The following is a 17,831-nucleotide window of genomic DNA, read 5'->3' as shown; positions in this document are numbered from 1 at the left end:
TTATCCCTAAAAAAATTGAAATTTATTTTTAGTTCTCAATACTACGTGACACTTGCTAAACACCTGTGTTGAATGAAAGTTCAAGTGACACTTTGATGCATAAAAAATGCGCTCAAGGATAATTGTATTATAAGCATTAGTAATAATGGATCTAAAAGTGTGAATATCATACCCTAGGGATTAATATTGATTTCCAAATAACTACGGTTAAGTATAAGCTAAGGAATCACAATTGAAAGTTATTTCAACGATTAATTGTAAAAGTAAAGATAAACTGCGAGTAAGAAAAATGAATGGAAGTTCATAGATAAAGAGATAGGATTGTGACCATAACATAGCTTAATGTTTCTCCTAATTTTATTTCAATTAAACTCAAGTTTTCTTTCAATTACTAACTAATCATTCTTCTTAAATTGACTAACATACTTAGGCCATATTTTCTAGTCATTTTTTTTCTACTTTATCCCTTATAGTTGTTCATTTAAGGAACATTAATTTGGTATAAGGAAAGTTTTTTCATTCCTACAAATCATAATTCTTGACAATTATAAATTTTAGGAATTATGATTCCTAAGAAAAAAATTTGTTTGATTGATCATAAATATTCTCATATAAGTTTTTTGGGAATAAAAGAGTAATATAATATTTTTTATTACAATCTTTAATTATTTATCTCATTGAATGGCTTAAAAAGAGTAAGTTGATATTTTTATCGTAAAAACATGTTTTTTACCTTGGAAAAGTTAGATTCTCACATCCCCATGAGAAATTTTTCGTGGAAAATGTAGCAAAAAAAATCTTGGAAAATATTTTTCTATAAATGTTATTTTCAAAGAAAACAAACCAAACATGAGAAAGAAACATTTCCAACTTAAGATTTCCAAGAAACTAAAAGTTTTCCTTATACAAAACACCTCCTTGATGGTTACAAAGGGCAATGCCACCTTGAACATGTTAGGGAAGAAAATACTATATTACTTATGCAATTTTATCTCTTAGACCTTTTTGAAGAAGGTTCTAAAAGGATAGACTACATGTAGAGAAGTTAATTAAATTACGATAATTTAATTAGATATTCAAGTTACAGGTTTGTGCATATCACATTCAAAGAATTCAATTAATGTGTAGGTTAAGAGTAGAGGGTTACCAACAATTAAGGGTATGTTTGGATTTTCAGTGGTAGTGTTCCAAAAGTGTGTTTTAGAGTGGAATCAATTTAGGTCATGTTTGGTTGCCTCCAAAAGTACGCTTGATAATAAAATTTGGGCTGAAAACTCAGATTTGGAGAAGTAAGATTTGTGATGCTTTTGTAAACTTTAATTCAAACATTCCATAATCAATTAGATTAATTAGGGTTTTGGAGTGATTAGTCCCAAATAAGAAGTAATGCAACACAACAATTCAATTGTCCAAATAAATGGAATTTAATTGAAACAGGGAGATTAAGGTTCACAAATATGTTGCATACAATCCTAGCTTCGGGATTTAGCTAGTCATAAGCATTGTAAAACACAAAATCACATAAGAAAGCATAAAGAGTAAAAAGGAAGAGAAATTTTACAAGGTTTGACCCTCGTCATGATCTTCACACTCTTCCCTAATCCACTACTCTCTCACTTAGAGAAAATATAATATGCAGTAAACAAAAGATAAAAAAAATGAATTGTTGCCTCCTTTTATTGATAGGATTGTTGGGCCTTCAATGTCGCAAAGGCATGCACAGTCGTGCTTCGAAGTAGTTGTTTGAATCTTGAGATAAGGTTTGACTAATGCAAGATTGTACTTCGATAAACATAGTCTACTTCGTTTCCGAAGTAGAGCTTGGTTCCTCTTGAATAGTTGTGCTTCAGTAAGTCAACAATGCTTCTTTTTCGAAAGCAAAGTTCTTGTCTTGAAGCACGGTCATGCATAATTAAGCACAGTCGTGCTTCATGCTCAAAAACACATATTTTACTCTTGAACATTTTTCTTCTCTTCTTGGGCTCTTGTCCAACATGCACCAAAACAACATTATTTTAGGTAAAATTAAACACCAAGTTAACCAATGTAACATCCCAAATTTATGGACTTTAGTAATAAATAATAAAAAAAGAAATTTTTTTATGGAAATAGTCTTTATATTTAATGGTTAACAAATACCCTTAGGCATTATTAATAATAGTTACCTTTATTAGGAGTTGACAATAACATAATAATATGACCCAAATGTGGAGCCAAGGCCCAACAAGCCCAACACCCACCCACAATTATATATAGAAGAAAGAAGGAAAAGTTAGTAAAAGAAAAGGAAAGCTAGAAAGAAGAAAAGATAAAAATGAGCTTAGATTTAGAGATCCTCAAGCCTAGAGGTTGGTTCCATGAGCACCCTGAGGTGAGTATTTGCTTCCTTTGTCTTCAACATCCCTCCATGGTTATTGTTTCATGCATTTCTCATTTTCCTCTTTGAGCCCTAAGTGTGAATTTTGATAGATTTGGAGAGATGGAGAGGTTATTTGTGTTGTTTGAAGGTTGGGTTTTGTAATATAAGTGTTATGTGAGTGAATGACATGCTTGGGTGTCATTTGGGAGCCATGAATGGCCATAGGAAGCAATTCATAAGCTTTCACAAAGTGTTGTTTAGCAGGTCACGCCCAACGTGAGTCAACTAGGCCTGTGCAAAATAATTGAACTGATCCAATTTATAGTATAACTTAATCGAATTGATCCAAAAAAAAAAACCAAACCAAAATTTTAAAATCTGAATTGAACTCTTTTAGAACTAGTTCAGTTAATTGAATTGGTTTTGTGGGGGCAATTATCATTATTCGGATAGTGAAAACACTTAGTCACTTACTCAGTTATAGTTATACACTTATACTTATTCAGACATTCACTTGCTCATCGTCACTCATTGCTCAAGCCTCTTCTCTCTCTTTCTCTCTGGTGTTGTCTTTCCATCATTGATGTTGAGGCTATCTCTCTAGTGTCGTTGTGGCTCTCTCTTCGATGTCACCACTTCTGTAGCCACCGGCGACGTTGCTCAAGGATCCCTCTCCAATGTCGTCGCTTTTGTAGCCACTATCAGTATCGCTCAAGGCTCTTTCTCTCTAATGTCTCCACTTCTCTAACCATTGTCGCTGTCACAAATTGGTAAACCTCCATTTTTTGTGGGTTTTGTTTTCTACTAGAAAAATGCAATTTTGGGCATTTTGGGTCTCCAAAGTTTCTTCCTTTTTTGTGGGTTTTTCTTTCATACTAGAGACTAGAAGTTTCTACCATTGTACCAAGTAGAAAATTCAACCTTTATGCTCCATTGCTGGATAAACTAAATATTGAAATAGATGTAATGATATGAGATGTGATTTACTTTTTTCTTGTCCTTCTGTAATTGTGTTTATGCAACATTTGTATAAAAATCACTTGTTATGTGAATATGATCCAATTAATTACATTGCTCCGAAGAAGAATAAGCTCATTTCTCACCCCCAATAAAATTAGTAAAAGCCTTATTCAAGAGTAAACACTACAGAAGAAAACAAAAAAAAAAACACAAATTTTATGCATAGGGAAGAAAAAAGGTATCACAATAAATATTGGTTAATTTATCATTGTATGCTTGCTACAAATGCAAGCGATTCAATGAAATTTGAGAAGGGAAGATGGATATGTATGCATAAACAAGTTGCTTAACTACATATTGAGAACATAACACCAATTTTATGTTGTCAAAAGCTAAAACAAAATTAAGAATATGGTTCTTATATATCTTGACTCACAACTTCTAACTAAATTCAACCTTCAGGGGCTTGATCTAGTTGCTTTATCAGGTATACACTCCTTAAACTTTTCTATTTCTAGACTTTTGTGTTCAAGTTGAGTTATGGTTAAATTTTGTTGTCTACGGTTTGCACTTGGAGAATCTATCATTTGATTTATATACTGAACATTAGCATCTGTAATTGTATGGAATGTGAATTACATAATTAGCTTATGGAACATTATTCTCTTGTTCAAAGTTATTTGTTTGTTATTGGATATGCTTGGTGGCAAGTAGTTGCTCAATTTACCTTTCTTAGCTGGTGCCTATTACGTTTTTTCTTCTATATTTTCCTTTTGAATTCATTTGCAAGATCTAGTTTTCAAATGCAAAATATTTACATGGCTGAGCAAAATGAAGCTTTCACCTCTTATACAACAAAATACTTAGTTGAGAAAAGCCAAATGTTTGAGATCACTTCATAGAGGAGCCAAAGCCCAACCTAGAAAAGAAAGTTAGATGTAACTATTATGAAGGTCCGATAAAATTTGAGAATGGAACAACTACTTTGCGAAATAATTTAGACAAATGCAAGAAATGAGCAGGAAATATGAGTAAGGAACAAAAATCAACTTCATCCATGACAAATGCTTCTTGTCCTTCCTTGGCAAGGGTTAGAATTGAGCCACAAGCAATTCAGATTGCAATTATCAAAATGTTTATTGCAATGAAACTCCTTTTTTTATGTATCAAGCAAGAAGCTTTTCGTGTATTTTTTTAGCATTGTAGCACCATCTCTTAATGTCTTCTCACACACTACCCTTGCACGTGATATTTTCAAACTTTGAGATATTGAAAAAGCAAAGTTGAAGAATTTTATTTCCCAACACTATTGTAGGGTTTGCCTCACTGTTGACATGTGGAATTCATCTCAAAATTTGAGTTATATATGTACGATAACTCATTTCATTGACAACAACTAAAACTTGCCAAAAAAGGTGTTAGATTTTTGTCAAGTCTCAAGTCACACGGGAAAGATTATGGCTAAGACGATTGAGCAATGTTTGAGTAGTTAGGGGCTGAACCATGTTCTTACTTTGATAGTAGACAATGTCACATCCAATGAAGTTGCAATCTAAATTCCAAAGAAGAGGCTAACATCTTGGAATAGCTTGATTATGAATGGAGATTATGTTCACATGTGTTGTTGCGCACATCTCGAATCTAATTGTGAGAGATGGGTTGAAAGATAAAATGGATTTTGTTTGTAAAATTCGTGTTGCGTTTAAATATGTAATATCTTCTCCTTCTCAGTTGACTAAATTCAAGAAATGTGTTATGAAGCAAAACACTAATTTTAAAAGGTCTTGTTTGCTTAAATGTGGAAACTAGATAGCATTCCACCTACTTAATGTTGGACACTACATTGAAGCACCAAGAGGCATTTAAAGAGTTTGAAATGTAATATATGAAACATGTTGACAAGTTACAAAATTGGGGTGGTGTTCCTATATTTGAAGATTGGGAATTAGTGTGTCAAATCTTGCCATTTTTTGAAATTGTTTTTTGATGTTGCTTTGCACATGTCTGGTTCGACTTATATGGCTAGCAATTTCAACATGTTTAAGGCCTTTGGAATTGGAAGGAAGATAAAACAAATGTGTACTTCCAAGGATGCGAGTGTAAAAAAGATGGTTAAAGCAATGAAGAAAAAAATATGATAAGCCTTAGGTTGTTCCTGTTTGTCTAAACATGTTTTTATTAGTTGAACTTGTGTTGCATACAAGATACAAGTTGCAATTCTTGCATTGGTTGTTTACTGAAAATCTTTGCTGTGAAGTTGCATTTATGTTGAAAAAAAAATTGGAATCCAAGATGAAATCACTTTTTGAAGAGTACTTTGGTGGAACAAATGAGTTTGAAGCTAACTCATAAGAAGCTCATCTTAATGAAGGAGGTAGTGATGATCCTTATGGTTTCAGCCAAATTTTCCAAACAACCAAATCTAGCATAACTAAACTAAATATTTACTTAAATGAAGCTCTAGAACCATGTCAAGGAGATTTGGATGTTTTTGAGTTGGTGGAAACTAAACTCGGGTCGATTTCTAATTCTATCAAACATGGCAAGTGATTTGCTTGCTATACTCATTTCTACTGTATCCTTTGAATCTGCCTTTAGTACTGGAGGAAGAGTTCTTGATCCACATCGTAGTTCTTTCACACCACGAATGGTGGAAGCAGTCGTTTGCACACAATATTGGATTAAGAGTACAAATTTACCATTGTCTTCAAATGAAAATGAGTCTTTTGAGATACTTGAGCAATTTGAACATGGTAACAAGATTATTTTTTTCAATACATTATTGCATTATGTGCTTTTTGTAAATTGATATTGATTTCCTTCACTTTGCCGAAACTATACCCTCACATGACGTAATTTTTTCAGCCTCCTCTATTGCACTTGATGATGAATGAAAAATGGAGATTGTTGTAGATGCATATGTTGTATGAAGCTTTTGATGATTCCAAATAGATGAAAGCCATTTCAACGTTGATCCAAGTCAAAATCAAGTACTTTATATGTTAAAAGAATCTCTTAAAGAGATTGCAAAGGTTTGACCTTAAAAGTTAATCTTTAAAACACCTTACAAAGTTTTTAAGTAAATTTCAATTTTGAAAAAAATATATTTTTCTCTCTGGTAATCAATTACCAGAGGCTATAATCGATTACCAGAAGCAAAAATAGTTTTAAACAGTTTTCAGAAAACGTTTGAATTTGAATTTTAAATGCGTAATCGATTACCAAGAGACTGTAATCGATTACTAGAGGCCAAACTATTTTAAAACAACTTTCAGAAAGTTTTGAATTTGAATTTTAAATATGTAATCGATTACAACAATTGTGTAATCGGTTACATATTTAAAATTAATATTGATTTCCACGCAAATTTTGATATCAAAACTGAAGAGTTGTAACTCCTCAAAATTAACTGTGTAATCGATTACCACGCATCTATAATCGATTACCAGTGAGGAAATTTTGAAAATAACTCTGAAAAGTCACAACTGTTCACAAGTTTTTGAAAGGCCACCAAAGGCCTATAAATATGTGACTTGTGTTCGAAATTCTTCATAGTTTTTTAGAACATTCATTGTCCTATCCTCTCATAAGAAAACCTTTGGCCAAACACTTGCAAAATCATTAAGGAATCTTATAAGTTCTTCAACTTGTATCATTCTTCTCTAAAAGAGACAAACTTTCTTTTGTACTTCAAAGCGATCAATTGTTAATCAAGAGACAATGGGTCTCTTGATTTGTAAAGTTCTCTGAACACAAGGGAAGGGTATCCCTAGGTGGCTCAGAATTTGTAAAAGGATTTACAAGTTAGTGGAAATCTCAAGTGGGTTACTTGAGAACTGGATGTAGGCACAGGGCGTGACTATCCAGTATAAAACTGAGTTTGCAATTCTCTCTTCCCTAAACTCCTTTAATTATTGCATTTTAATTTTACTTTGCATATTTCAAAGAAGTATCAATTGAATTGTTCTTTACTTCTTTTTTTATTAAGTCTGCATATTCCATTTAAAGAGAAAATTAAAATTTATTAGGGAAAATTTTTTAGACTTATTTTACACCCCCCCCCCCCCCCTTTTAGTTATTGAGGTCACTTGTTTAACAAGTGGTATCAAAGCTTAATTCTTGTACAAGGTTTAGAAACTTCAAGAATATGGCCTCATCAAACTTTTTATTTCCTGAAGAGAACTCTATAAATAGGCCTCCTATTTTCAATGGCGTGGGTTATCATTATTGGAAAATCCGCATGCAAATTTTCATAGAGGCTATAGATTTAAATATCTGGGAAGCCATAGAAATTGGTCCTTACATCCCTACTATGATAGCAGGAAATGCAACTATAGAAAAACCTAGAGAACAATGGGATGAGGAGGAAAAGAAGTTAGTACAATATAATTTAAAAGCAAAAAATATAATTACATCTGCATTAGGAATGGATGAATACTTTAAGGTGTCAAATTGCAAGAGTGCAAAAGATATGTGGGATACCTTACAAGTAACCCATGAGGGAACAACAGATGTAATAAGGTCTAGAATAAATACCTTAACACATGAATATGAATTATTTAGAATGAATCCTAATGAAACTATACAGGATATACAAAAGAGATTCACACACATAGTAAATCATCTTGCATCATTAGGAAAGATATTTCCCAATGAGGATCTTATTAATAAAGTTCTAAGATGTTTAAGCAGGGAATGGAAACTAAAGGTAACGGCTATGACAGAATCAAGGGATCTTTCTAACATGTCTCTTGCAACTTTATTTAGAAAGTTACAGGAACATGAAATGGAACTAATAAGACTGAATCAGCATGAGGAGAATGATAAGAAAAAGAAAGGAATTGCACTTAAAGCTTCATCCTCAATTCAAGAAGGAAGTGATAAAGAAGATTTGAATGAAATAGATGAATATGATGATTTCAATTTCTTTGTAAAAAGGTTCAACAAATTTCTAAAAAACAAAGGAAATCAAAGAAGATCAAATTTTAAATCAAAGAAAAGAGCAGAAGATTCATCCACTCTTCCAAAATGTTATGAATGCAATCAACCAGAACATCTGAGAGTTGATTGCCCAAGTTTCAAAAAAAGAATAGAAAGATCTAAAAAGAAATCTTTCAATGATAAGAAAGCAAAGAAGGCCTATATCACTTGGGAAGACAACGATATGGACTCATCTGAAGATTCAGAAAATGAAGTTGTGAACTTGAGTCTGATGGCCAAAAATTATGAAAGCGATGAAGAGGTAACATCTTCTGACAATAACTTATCTATTTCATTTGATGAATTACAAGATGCATTCACTGATTTACATAAAGAATCAATCAAATTTGTAAAACTAGTTTCATTTTCTAAGAAAACTATTTCAAACTTAGAAAAAGAAGTTTTAAAATTAAATGAAGAATCAGAAAATCTTAGAATTGAAGTCATAACTTTAAAAACAATTGACACAAATCAATCTTCCACCATAAAAGTAATACATGATAATAAAGAAACATCTAGCTCTTGTAATTGTTGTAACAAGTTTATAGACGAAATCAAGAATCTGAAAAATTCTCTTGCCAAATTTTCTATTGGCAAAAATAATTTAGATATTATATTAGGAAAGCAAAGATGTGTTTTTGATAAGGCTGGATTAAGATATAAACCTAATAAACAACAAAAAAATTTTAAAAATTTATTTGCATCCACACAAAAGAATAATTCTCCTTACTTAACTTGTTTTTACTGTGGAAAGAAAGGACATGGTGCATCTACATGCTATTTTAAGAAAAATAGTAATAATATTAAAATGATATGGGTTCCAAAAGGATCTTTTATCAAAACTGACACACAAGGACCCAAGAAAGTTTGGGTACCTAAGTCATAAACATGATCATATAGGTTTTTGTGAAGAAGAGTTGGTACATAGATAGCGGATGCTCTAAACACATGACGGGAGATGCATCAAAGTTCACTCATATTTCTCTCAAGAAAAGTGGACATGTGACTTATGGCGATAACAATAAAGGTAGAATTCTTAGAGTCGGAAAAATAGGTATGAATTCATCTACCTCCATTGAGAATGTTCTACTTGTTGACGGTCTTAAGCACAGTTTGCTAAGTGTTAGTCAATTATGTGATAAAGGCTATCTAGTATCATTTGACTCTCATAACTATGTCATTAAAAACAAACATGATAGAAATATAAAGCATATAGGTTATGGATCAAATCATGTTTACATGATAAATTTATATAAAACACCAAATCATGATCAATGTTTTCTCAGTAAAGATGACGATCCTTGGTTATGGCATAGAAGAATTGCCCATATAAACATGGAACATTTAAATAAACTAATTTCTAAAGATTTAGTTATTGGTTTACCAAAACTTAAATTTGAAAAAGATAGATTGTGTGATGCTTGTCAGAAAGGAAAACAAGTAAGGGTTTATTTCAAATCAAAGAATATTGTGTCTACAACTCAACCCTTGCAACTTTTGCATATGGATCTTTTTGGTCCCTCTAGAACTATGAGTTTTGGAGGAAACTATTATGCTCTTGTTATAGTTGATGATTACTCCAGATTTACATGGACATTATTTCTAACTCATAAAAGAGATGTTTTTCATGCTTTCAAGAAACTTGCTAAAATTATTCAAAATAAGAAAAATCTCAAAATTGCATCTATTAGGAGTGATCATGGAGGAGAATTTGAAAATAAAGATTTTGAATCATTTTGTGATGAACATGACATTGAACACAATTTTTTTGCACCTAGAACCTCTCAACGAAATGAAGTTGTTGAGAGGAAAAATAGATTTTTAGAAGAAATAGCCAGAACTATGCTTAATGATACAATTCTTCCCAAATATTTCTGGGCCAAAGCTGTAAATATTGCATGTTACATCATGAATAGAGCTTTAATTAGACAAATCTTGAAGAAAACTCCATATGAATTATATAACGGAAGAAAACCAAACATTTCACATCTTCATGTGTTTGGATGTAAATGTTTTGTGCTAAACAACGACAAAGATAACTTAGGTAAATTTGATGCAAAATCTGATGAAAGTATATTCCTTGGTTATTCCTTGCACATTAAAGCATTTAGAATTTATAACAAAAGAACTATGATTATTGAAGAATCCATCCATGTTTCTTTTGATGAAACTAATCCAATTTTGCCAAGAAAGGATACTCTAGATGATATTTCAAATTCTTTAGAAGGAATGCATATTCATGGTGAAGATCACAAAGGCAAAGGAAAAAGAAATGATGAAGATTTTCAAATTGATGAAACAAAAACAAGTGCAGACCTTCCACGAGAGTGGAGAACTTCTAGATACCATCCTCTTGACAACATCATCGGTGATATATATAAAGGGGTAACAACTAGATACTCTCTCAAAGATATTTGCAATAATATAGGTTTTGTTTCTTTGATTGAACCTAAAAATTTAAAAGAAGCCATAATTGATGAACACTGGATCACAATTATGCAAGAAGAGTTGAATCAATTTGAAAGAAATAAAGTTTGGGAATTAGTTGAGAAACCTGATAATCATCCAGTTATAGAAACAAAATGGGTATTTAGAAACAAATTAGATGAACATGAGATAGTAATTAGAAATAAGGCTAGGTTAGTAGCCAAAGGATACAATCAGGAAGAAGGAATAGATTATGAGGAAACATATGATCTAGTAGTCAGATTAGAAGCCATTATAATGTTAGTAGCCTTTGCATCCATAATGGATTTTAAAATTTACCAAATGGATGTAAAGAGTGCATTTTTGAATGGCTTTATCCAAGAAGAAGTATATGTAGATCAACCCTCTGGCTTTGAAAACCAAGAAAAGCCTAATCATGTTTTTAAATTGAAAAAGGTTTTATATGGCTTAAAACAAACCCCTAGGGCTTGGTATGAACATCTGAGTAAATTCCTTTTAGAAAAGGGCTTTTCAAGAGGTCAGGTTGATACTACTCTTTTTATTAAAAAAAAGTTGAATGATATACTCTTAGTACAAATCTATGTTGATGATATCATTTTTGGGTCCACTAATGATTCTCTTTGCAAAGAATTCTCTCAAGATATGCAAAATGAATTTGAAATGTCAATGATGGGTGAGTTAAACTTTTTTCTTGGTCTGCAAATCAAGCAAACAAAGAATGGAATATTTATCAATCAATCAAAATATAGCAAAGACCTGATTCACAGATATGGGATGGAAAATGCTAAACACATGGCTACTCTAATGAGTACTGTTTGCTATTTGGATAAAGATGAAATTGGTCAGTCAATAGACATTAAGAAATATTGATGTATGATTGGATCTCTTCTTTATTTATCTGCTAGCAGACCTGATATCATGTTTAGTGTTTGTATGTGTGCTAGATTTCAAGCAAATTCCAAAGAATCACATCTTAGTGCAGTTAAGAGAATCATGAGATATCTATTAGGCACTATTAATTTAGGATTATGGTATCCTAAAAATTCCACTTGCAATCTAATAGGATACTCTTATTCTGATTTTGCCGGTTGCAAAACTGATAGAAAGAGTACTAGTGGAACCTGTCATTTCATTGGATCCGCTCTAGTTTCATGGCATAGTAAGAAACATAATAGTGTTACTTTATCCACTGCTGAGGCGGAATACATTTTTGCTGGCAGTTGTTGTACACAGATACTTTGGATGAAACAACAACTTTCTGACTATAGAATAATTCTTGATCATATTCCCATTCGATGTGATAACACGAGTGCAATAAACCTATCTAAAAATCCTGTTTTGCACTCAAGAACCAAGCATATTGAGATTAGGCATCATTTCTTGAGAGATCATGTTCAAAAAAAGGATTGTGTACTAAAATTTGTTGACACAAAGAATCAGTTAGCTGATATCTTTACAAAACCTCTCCCCAAAGAAACATTTTTTGCTATTAGAAGAGAATTAGGACTTTCAGATATCAATGACTTAGATAAATAGTTAATTTGGTTGATTATTATTTACTATCCTTCTGATTGTTAATTTTTTATTTTTCTTAATAATTAAGATTGCTTTTGATGATTATTGTTGCTTGTGGATTAATGATTGTCTTTGATTGTCTAAGTTTGTGTTGTGATAGTCATGATGATTGTTGAGTGTGGATTAATGATTGTCTTTGTTTGTGTTTTGATGATTATCAGTGTTGATAATTGTTTTTGCACTTTTGATTGTTCTTGTGTTTGAGAAGTTTGTGATGCTTGTTTTTTTGTCTACTTTGATCTTTGATTGTTGTTAATAATGGTTACACTAAGTGTGTAGGATTTATGAGTGAACTATAGTTAGTTTTTATGCAAAAGCTATGTTTTAGGGTCTGGTAATCGATTACCACTCGCTGTAATCGATTACCATAGAACACCACCATGTAATCAATTACAACAAATTGTAATCGATTGCCAGAGGGCTTGGTTAGTTACAGGATAAGCATGTAATTGATTATCAGAGGCTATAATCGATTACATATCCTCCCTATCTATAAATACCTCATTTTCTCTCTCCTTGCGCAGAACCTTCACTTCCCTCTTCTCCTTGATGGCGCCCAAACTTACTTCAAATCTTTATAACTTTCTCATTTCTTGGTCAAATCACTTCAAACAAAGCTCAAACTTCTTCTTTTTCAATTCTCTACAAAGCCCACCAATCAAAATTGACTGAAACAAGCTTAAATGGAATAATCCTAGAAGAAACGAAAGGGATCCTCCTCCACCACCACCGCTGCAGGCCATCGCCGCCACGAAACATTCAGTGACCCACCAGCACCAAATCCTCCTTCCTTTTCATCTCCCAGGTCATTAACTCTGTTCTCTTCCGATGACCAGCATCAGAGGTATTATTTTAAATTCTCCAATCGTGTCATTCTTGACCCTAAGTACTTAGATGTTGAATTCTTTGATGGTGAAACATTTGATTGCTACCAAGTGTTTCAAAATTCTGAATTGGTTGAATTTATGTCTCTAAAATTGCCTTATTATCCTGAATTAGTTAGAGTCTTTTACAATAATCTGAAAATTCAGGATGAAGTTATTTTTCTGAGGTGCATCAAATTCCTATTATTGTTGATCAATCCTTATTTTATTCATTGACTAAATTGAGCAGTCAAGGTGTTCCTTTTGAGGGCACTCTAGTTGATGACCGGAAATATGTTTATTCAAGTCATGATGCTCGTAAAATGGTCTGCAATGACCATGCTGATATGACCGGAAGATTGCTTGTTGGGTCATTTACCTTTGAGTGTCGCATGATGCATTATGTTCTTTGTTGAATATCGGAAAGATGAACCTTTAGAAGATGAACCTTTTGTTAAGGTTAAACGATCTTTCGCTATTGGTGTTGGTGCTGTTACTTCTTTCAGATATCGGAAAGATATGGATGGCCAGTGGGTACATATGCAAGACCTGCCACCTCTCATTCCCGATGAACGTACACCGTCTCCACCACCGCAACGAGATACCTCTTCCTCCCTATTGACTGAAGTCCTCACTGAGCTACGGGATCTTAGAGTTTTTGTCGGCGATCGCTTTGATGCAATGGACTTTCGTATCACACGTCTTCAAGACAATATGAGTTTCATCCAGTGTTGCTTTGATCCATCTGTCGATTCTTAGATGTTTCTAGTATTCTATGTCATTCATTCTCTAGACATTTTTACTATTTTGCCTTGTGTTTTGGCTTTAGTTATTTAGTACTTTGGTTAACTTTTGGATATTTTGTTTTTGATTGCTTTTTGCTTTGGATATTTAGTTTGTGATCTGCTTTGGTTTGCATATTTAGCCTTTGCTTGGCTTATGCTTTGGTTTGGATATTTAGACTTTGCTTGGCTTATAATTTGCTTTGGATATTTAGTTTGTGGTTGATTAAGTTTTTGGATGAGTTAAGCTACTTGCTCTGGTTATTTTCTGGATTTGATAGTTTCTCCGGTCTTTTTGGCTTTTTCCAAAGGGGGAGAGAAACTAAGGGTAGATCTTATCTAAAAACAAGGCAATAAACTACAATTTTAAGGAGGAGTAAGGATGAGTGCACGCATTGCAAATCGTATATCGTTTATCTTGCTTTCATATTGTTGTCATCATCAAAAAGGGAGAGATTGTAGGTGCATATGATGTATGAAGCTTTTGATGATGCCAAATAGATGAAAGCTATTTCAATGTTGATCCAAGTCAAAATCAAGAAATCAAGAGAAACGATTAACAATTAGTCTTTTATATGTTAATCTTTCAAACACCTTACAAAGTTTTTAAGTAAATTTCAATTTTGAAAAAAATATATTTTTCTCTCTAGTAATCAATTACCAGAAGCAAGAATAGTTTTAAACAATTTTCAAAAAACATTTGAATTTGAATTTTAAATGTGTAATCGATTACCAAGAGGCTGTAATCGATTACGAGAGACAAAACTGTTATAAAACAACTTTTAAAAAGTTTTGAATTTGAATTTTAAATATGTAATTGATTACAACAATTATGTAATCGATTACCAGTCACAAAAAATTTGAAATTCAAACTGAAGAGTTGTAACTCCTCAAAATTAACTGTGTAATCGATTACCACGCATTTGTAATCGATTACTAGTGAGGAAATTTTGAAAATAACTCTGAAAAGTCACAATTGTTCACAAGTTTTTGAAAGGCCACCAAAGGCCTATAAATATGTGACTTGTGTTCGAAATTCTTCATAGTTTTTTAGAACATTCATTGTCCTATCCTTTCATAAGAAAACCTTTGGCCAAACACTTGCAAAATCATTAAGGATTCTTATAAGTTCTTCAACTTGTATCATTCTTCTCTAAAAGAAAGAAACTTTCTTCTGTACTTCAAAGCGATCAATTGTTAATCAAGAGACAGTGGGTCTCTTGATTTGTAAAGTTCTCTGAACACAAAGGAAGGGTATCCCTCGGTGGCCCAAAATTTGTAAAAGGATTTACAAGTTAGTGGAAATCTCAAGTGGGTTACTTGAGGACTGGACGTAGGCACAGGGCGTGGCCGAACCAGTATAAAATTGAGTTTGTAATTCTCTCTTCCTTAAACTCATTTAATTTATTGCATTTTAATTTTACTTTGCATATTTCAAAGAAGTATCAATTGAATTTTTCTTTACTTTTTTTCTATTAATTCTGCACATTCCATTTAAAGAGAGAATTAAAATTTATTAGGGGAAATTTTCTAAACATTCACTCCCCTCTTAAGTTATTGAGGTCACTTGTTTAACAATTGCTTCTTTTTGTTATTAGGATTATTATATATCTATTTTCTATTTAACTCTAGAGATTCAACCATGGTGCATGCTTATTTTGAGTACTTTGTAATTAAATTGAAGTCGGTTGTTCTAGTAGGTATCTTTTGAGTATCATAGTTAGAGGCTCTTATCTATGAATTTCACATATTGCATTGGATAAGTTGGTTGTTCTGGTAGGTCTCTTTTTATGTTTGCTTTAGTTCTTGTCACGTTTGAAAGCATTGGTAAGCTGTGATTTATTTTATAATGTAGGATGAAATGTAGAATTAAATGAAAGTGAAATACTTTATGAAAAATGTATATTTTTTTATTGATGAGTGAAAATGAATGTAAGATGAAAAAATTCTACAAAAAAGATGTAAAAGTGGAAAACAATAAAAAAAAACTGGTTTTAATACCAGTTTATGAAACCAAATTGGATTTCAAAACTTGTTCAATGTTAAAAACCAGTTTAACTAACGAGTTCAATTTATAACCAGTTCGGTAAAGTGGGTTAGTTGTTTGGATTAAAACCCAAACCTGTTAAACCGATTCAGTTTGGTTTGGGTTGATTTTTTTGGATATCAGATCCATGCACAGTCCTAGAGACAACCATGTTAGGGTGTTAGTTTAAAAGGTTCCAGGCAAGACGTAGGATTGTTGAGGTAGGGTGTGAGACTTTAGGTTGAGGGTGGGACTTCCTCGTGTTGGGTGTGAGGGAGGCATGGAGGGGGCTTGAGTTTCTAAACTTCATTTGAGCATGGAAATACCTTAGGCTGAGTGTGAGAGTATTAGAATTAGGGGTGAACATAATTTATCGACCCATCCTCAACCTGTAGAATCAGAGTGAAAATATGCTTTTCAGGCGAATTAAAATGTAAAGGTTGAATTAAATAAAAAATCGATTAAAAATGGGTAAGCTCGAGCGGGTGCAGATTAGAAAAAGAAAATACAAAGAAACCAACACCTAATCATGTTGTCAAAGTTAATAGTAGTAGATGTGTGTGTCTTCCTCTTGACACTATAATTAACTTTTATTATGACTTTTGCAGACTAAGTAAGCGTGATGCAGTGGATGTTAAAAGAGATTTGACATATTGTAGTGTCTAGTGGGCAATACCTTCACTTTTCAAATTATGTTATATTTACTATCTACACTTTTTTATTCACGATTCACATAAAATAAAAATGCAATGGGCAACTATCCTATCATATTTAGATTTATCGTGAAAATAAATGGTTTCATATTTCACTCCTCATTTTTGCTCTTAAGTCTAACTTATCTTCTTTTCTTGCAATAATCTAAGATCCATTTTATCCACCTTAATTTTCTAGATCTTCATTCTCCCCTATTGTCACATTTTTCCTTTCATCTCTGACTCCATCAACAACGATGCTCCACTACATCATAATTGCAGTAGTTCACCTCCATCTTCATGAGCTTCTCAATAGGAGTGCTCAAATCTATGAAAGTTTGTGGAAAGGTTTACCCAAACTAACCCACCCACACTCGCCTGAATACCATTCAATCCAAACCTGATTTAATTTGAAGACTAAATGGATGGTAATGAGCCTCATTTTGTAAGCTTCAATTTTCAACGGATTCATTATTCTTGGCTTGAACCTATCTTATTCTTACCCCTAATTAGAATGAGGATTTGAAGCTATGTTTAATCTTGGGATAATTGTTATGTAAGACTAAAATATCAAACTTATCATGTCACAAACAACAAAATGAAACACAGGTCGTTAACAAATGCATAAAACATAATCAAAATATACCTCCAGCCATTGCATGAAAGAACGACTTTGTTTGGTTCTTCCAAGCTTTCACTCTCTCTGTAGATGGTGTATTAGACAAAAATGAAAGATGTGAGCTCAGTGACCAAACACATGTGCTATATATAGTCATTCTACCATCAAGAATGCTTTTAGTAGTCATTACCACCCATTGATGTCATTCAAAATTTGGCCTTTCAACTCCAAAACTGATGGAGCACTTGACCTTCTAAGTCCAAAACATTCAGACCACTATTGCAGAGTTAATCAAAGCTTTTAATAGAAAATTATTACATGTTATTGCTTGGATTCCTTATTGCTTATGTTGTTTTTGGATTATAAAAGATTGTATCCTTGAATATGTATAGCTTAATCCTTGTGATGTTGTACTTGTATCCTCGAATATGTATAGCTTGATTCTTGTGATGTTGTACTTGCATTCTTGAATGAAGTTGTGTAGCCATAGGTGTTGTTATCATGTGTTTGTTGCATACGCCTAGGAA

Source organism: Glycine soja, chromosome 8 (genome assembly GCF_004193775.1).
Source record: "Glycine soja cultivar W05 chromosome 8, ASM419377v2, whole genome shotgun sequence".
Lineage (NCBI taxonomy): Eukaryota > Viridiplantae > Streptophyta > Magnoliopsida > Fabales > Fabaceae > Glycine > Glycine soja.
This window is presented reverse-complemented; position numbering follows the sequence as displayed.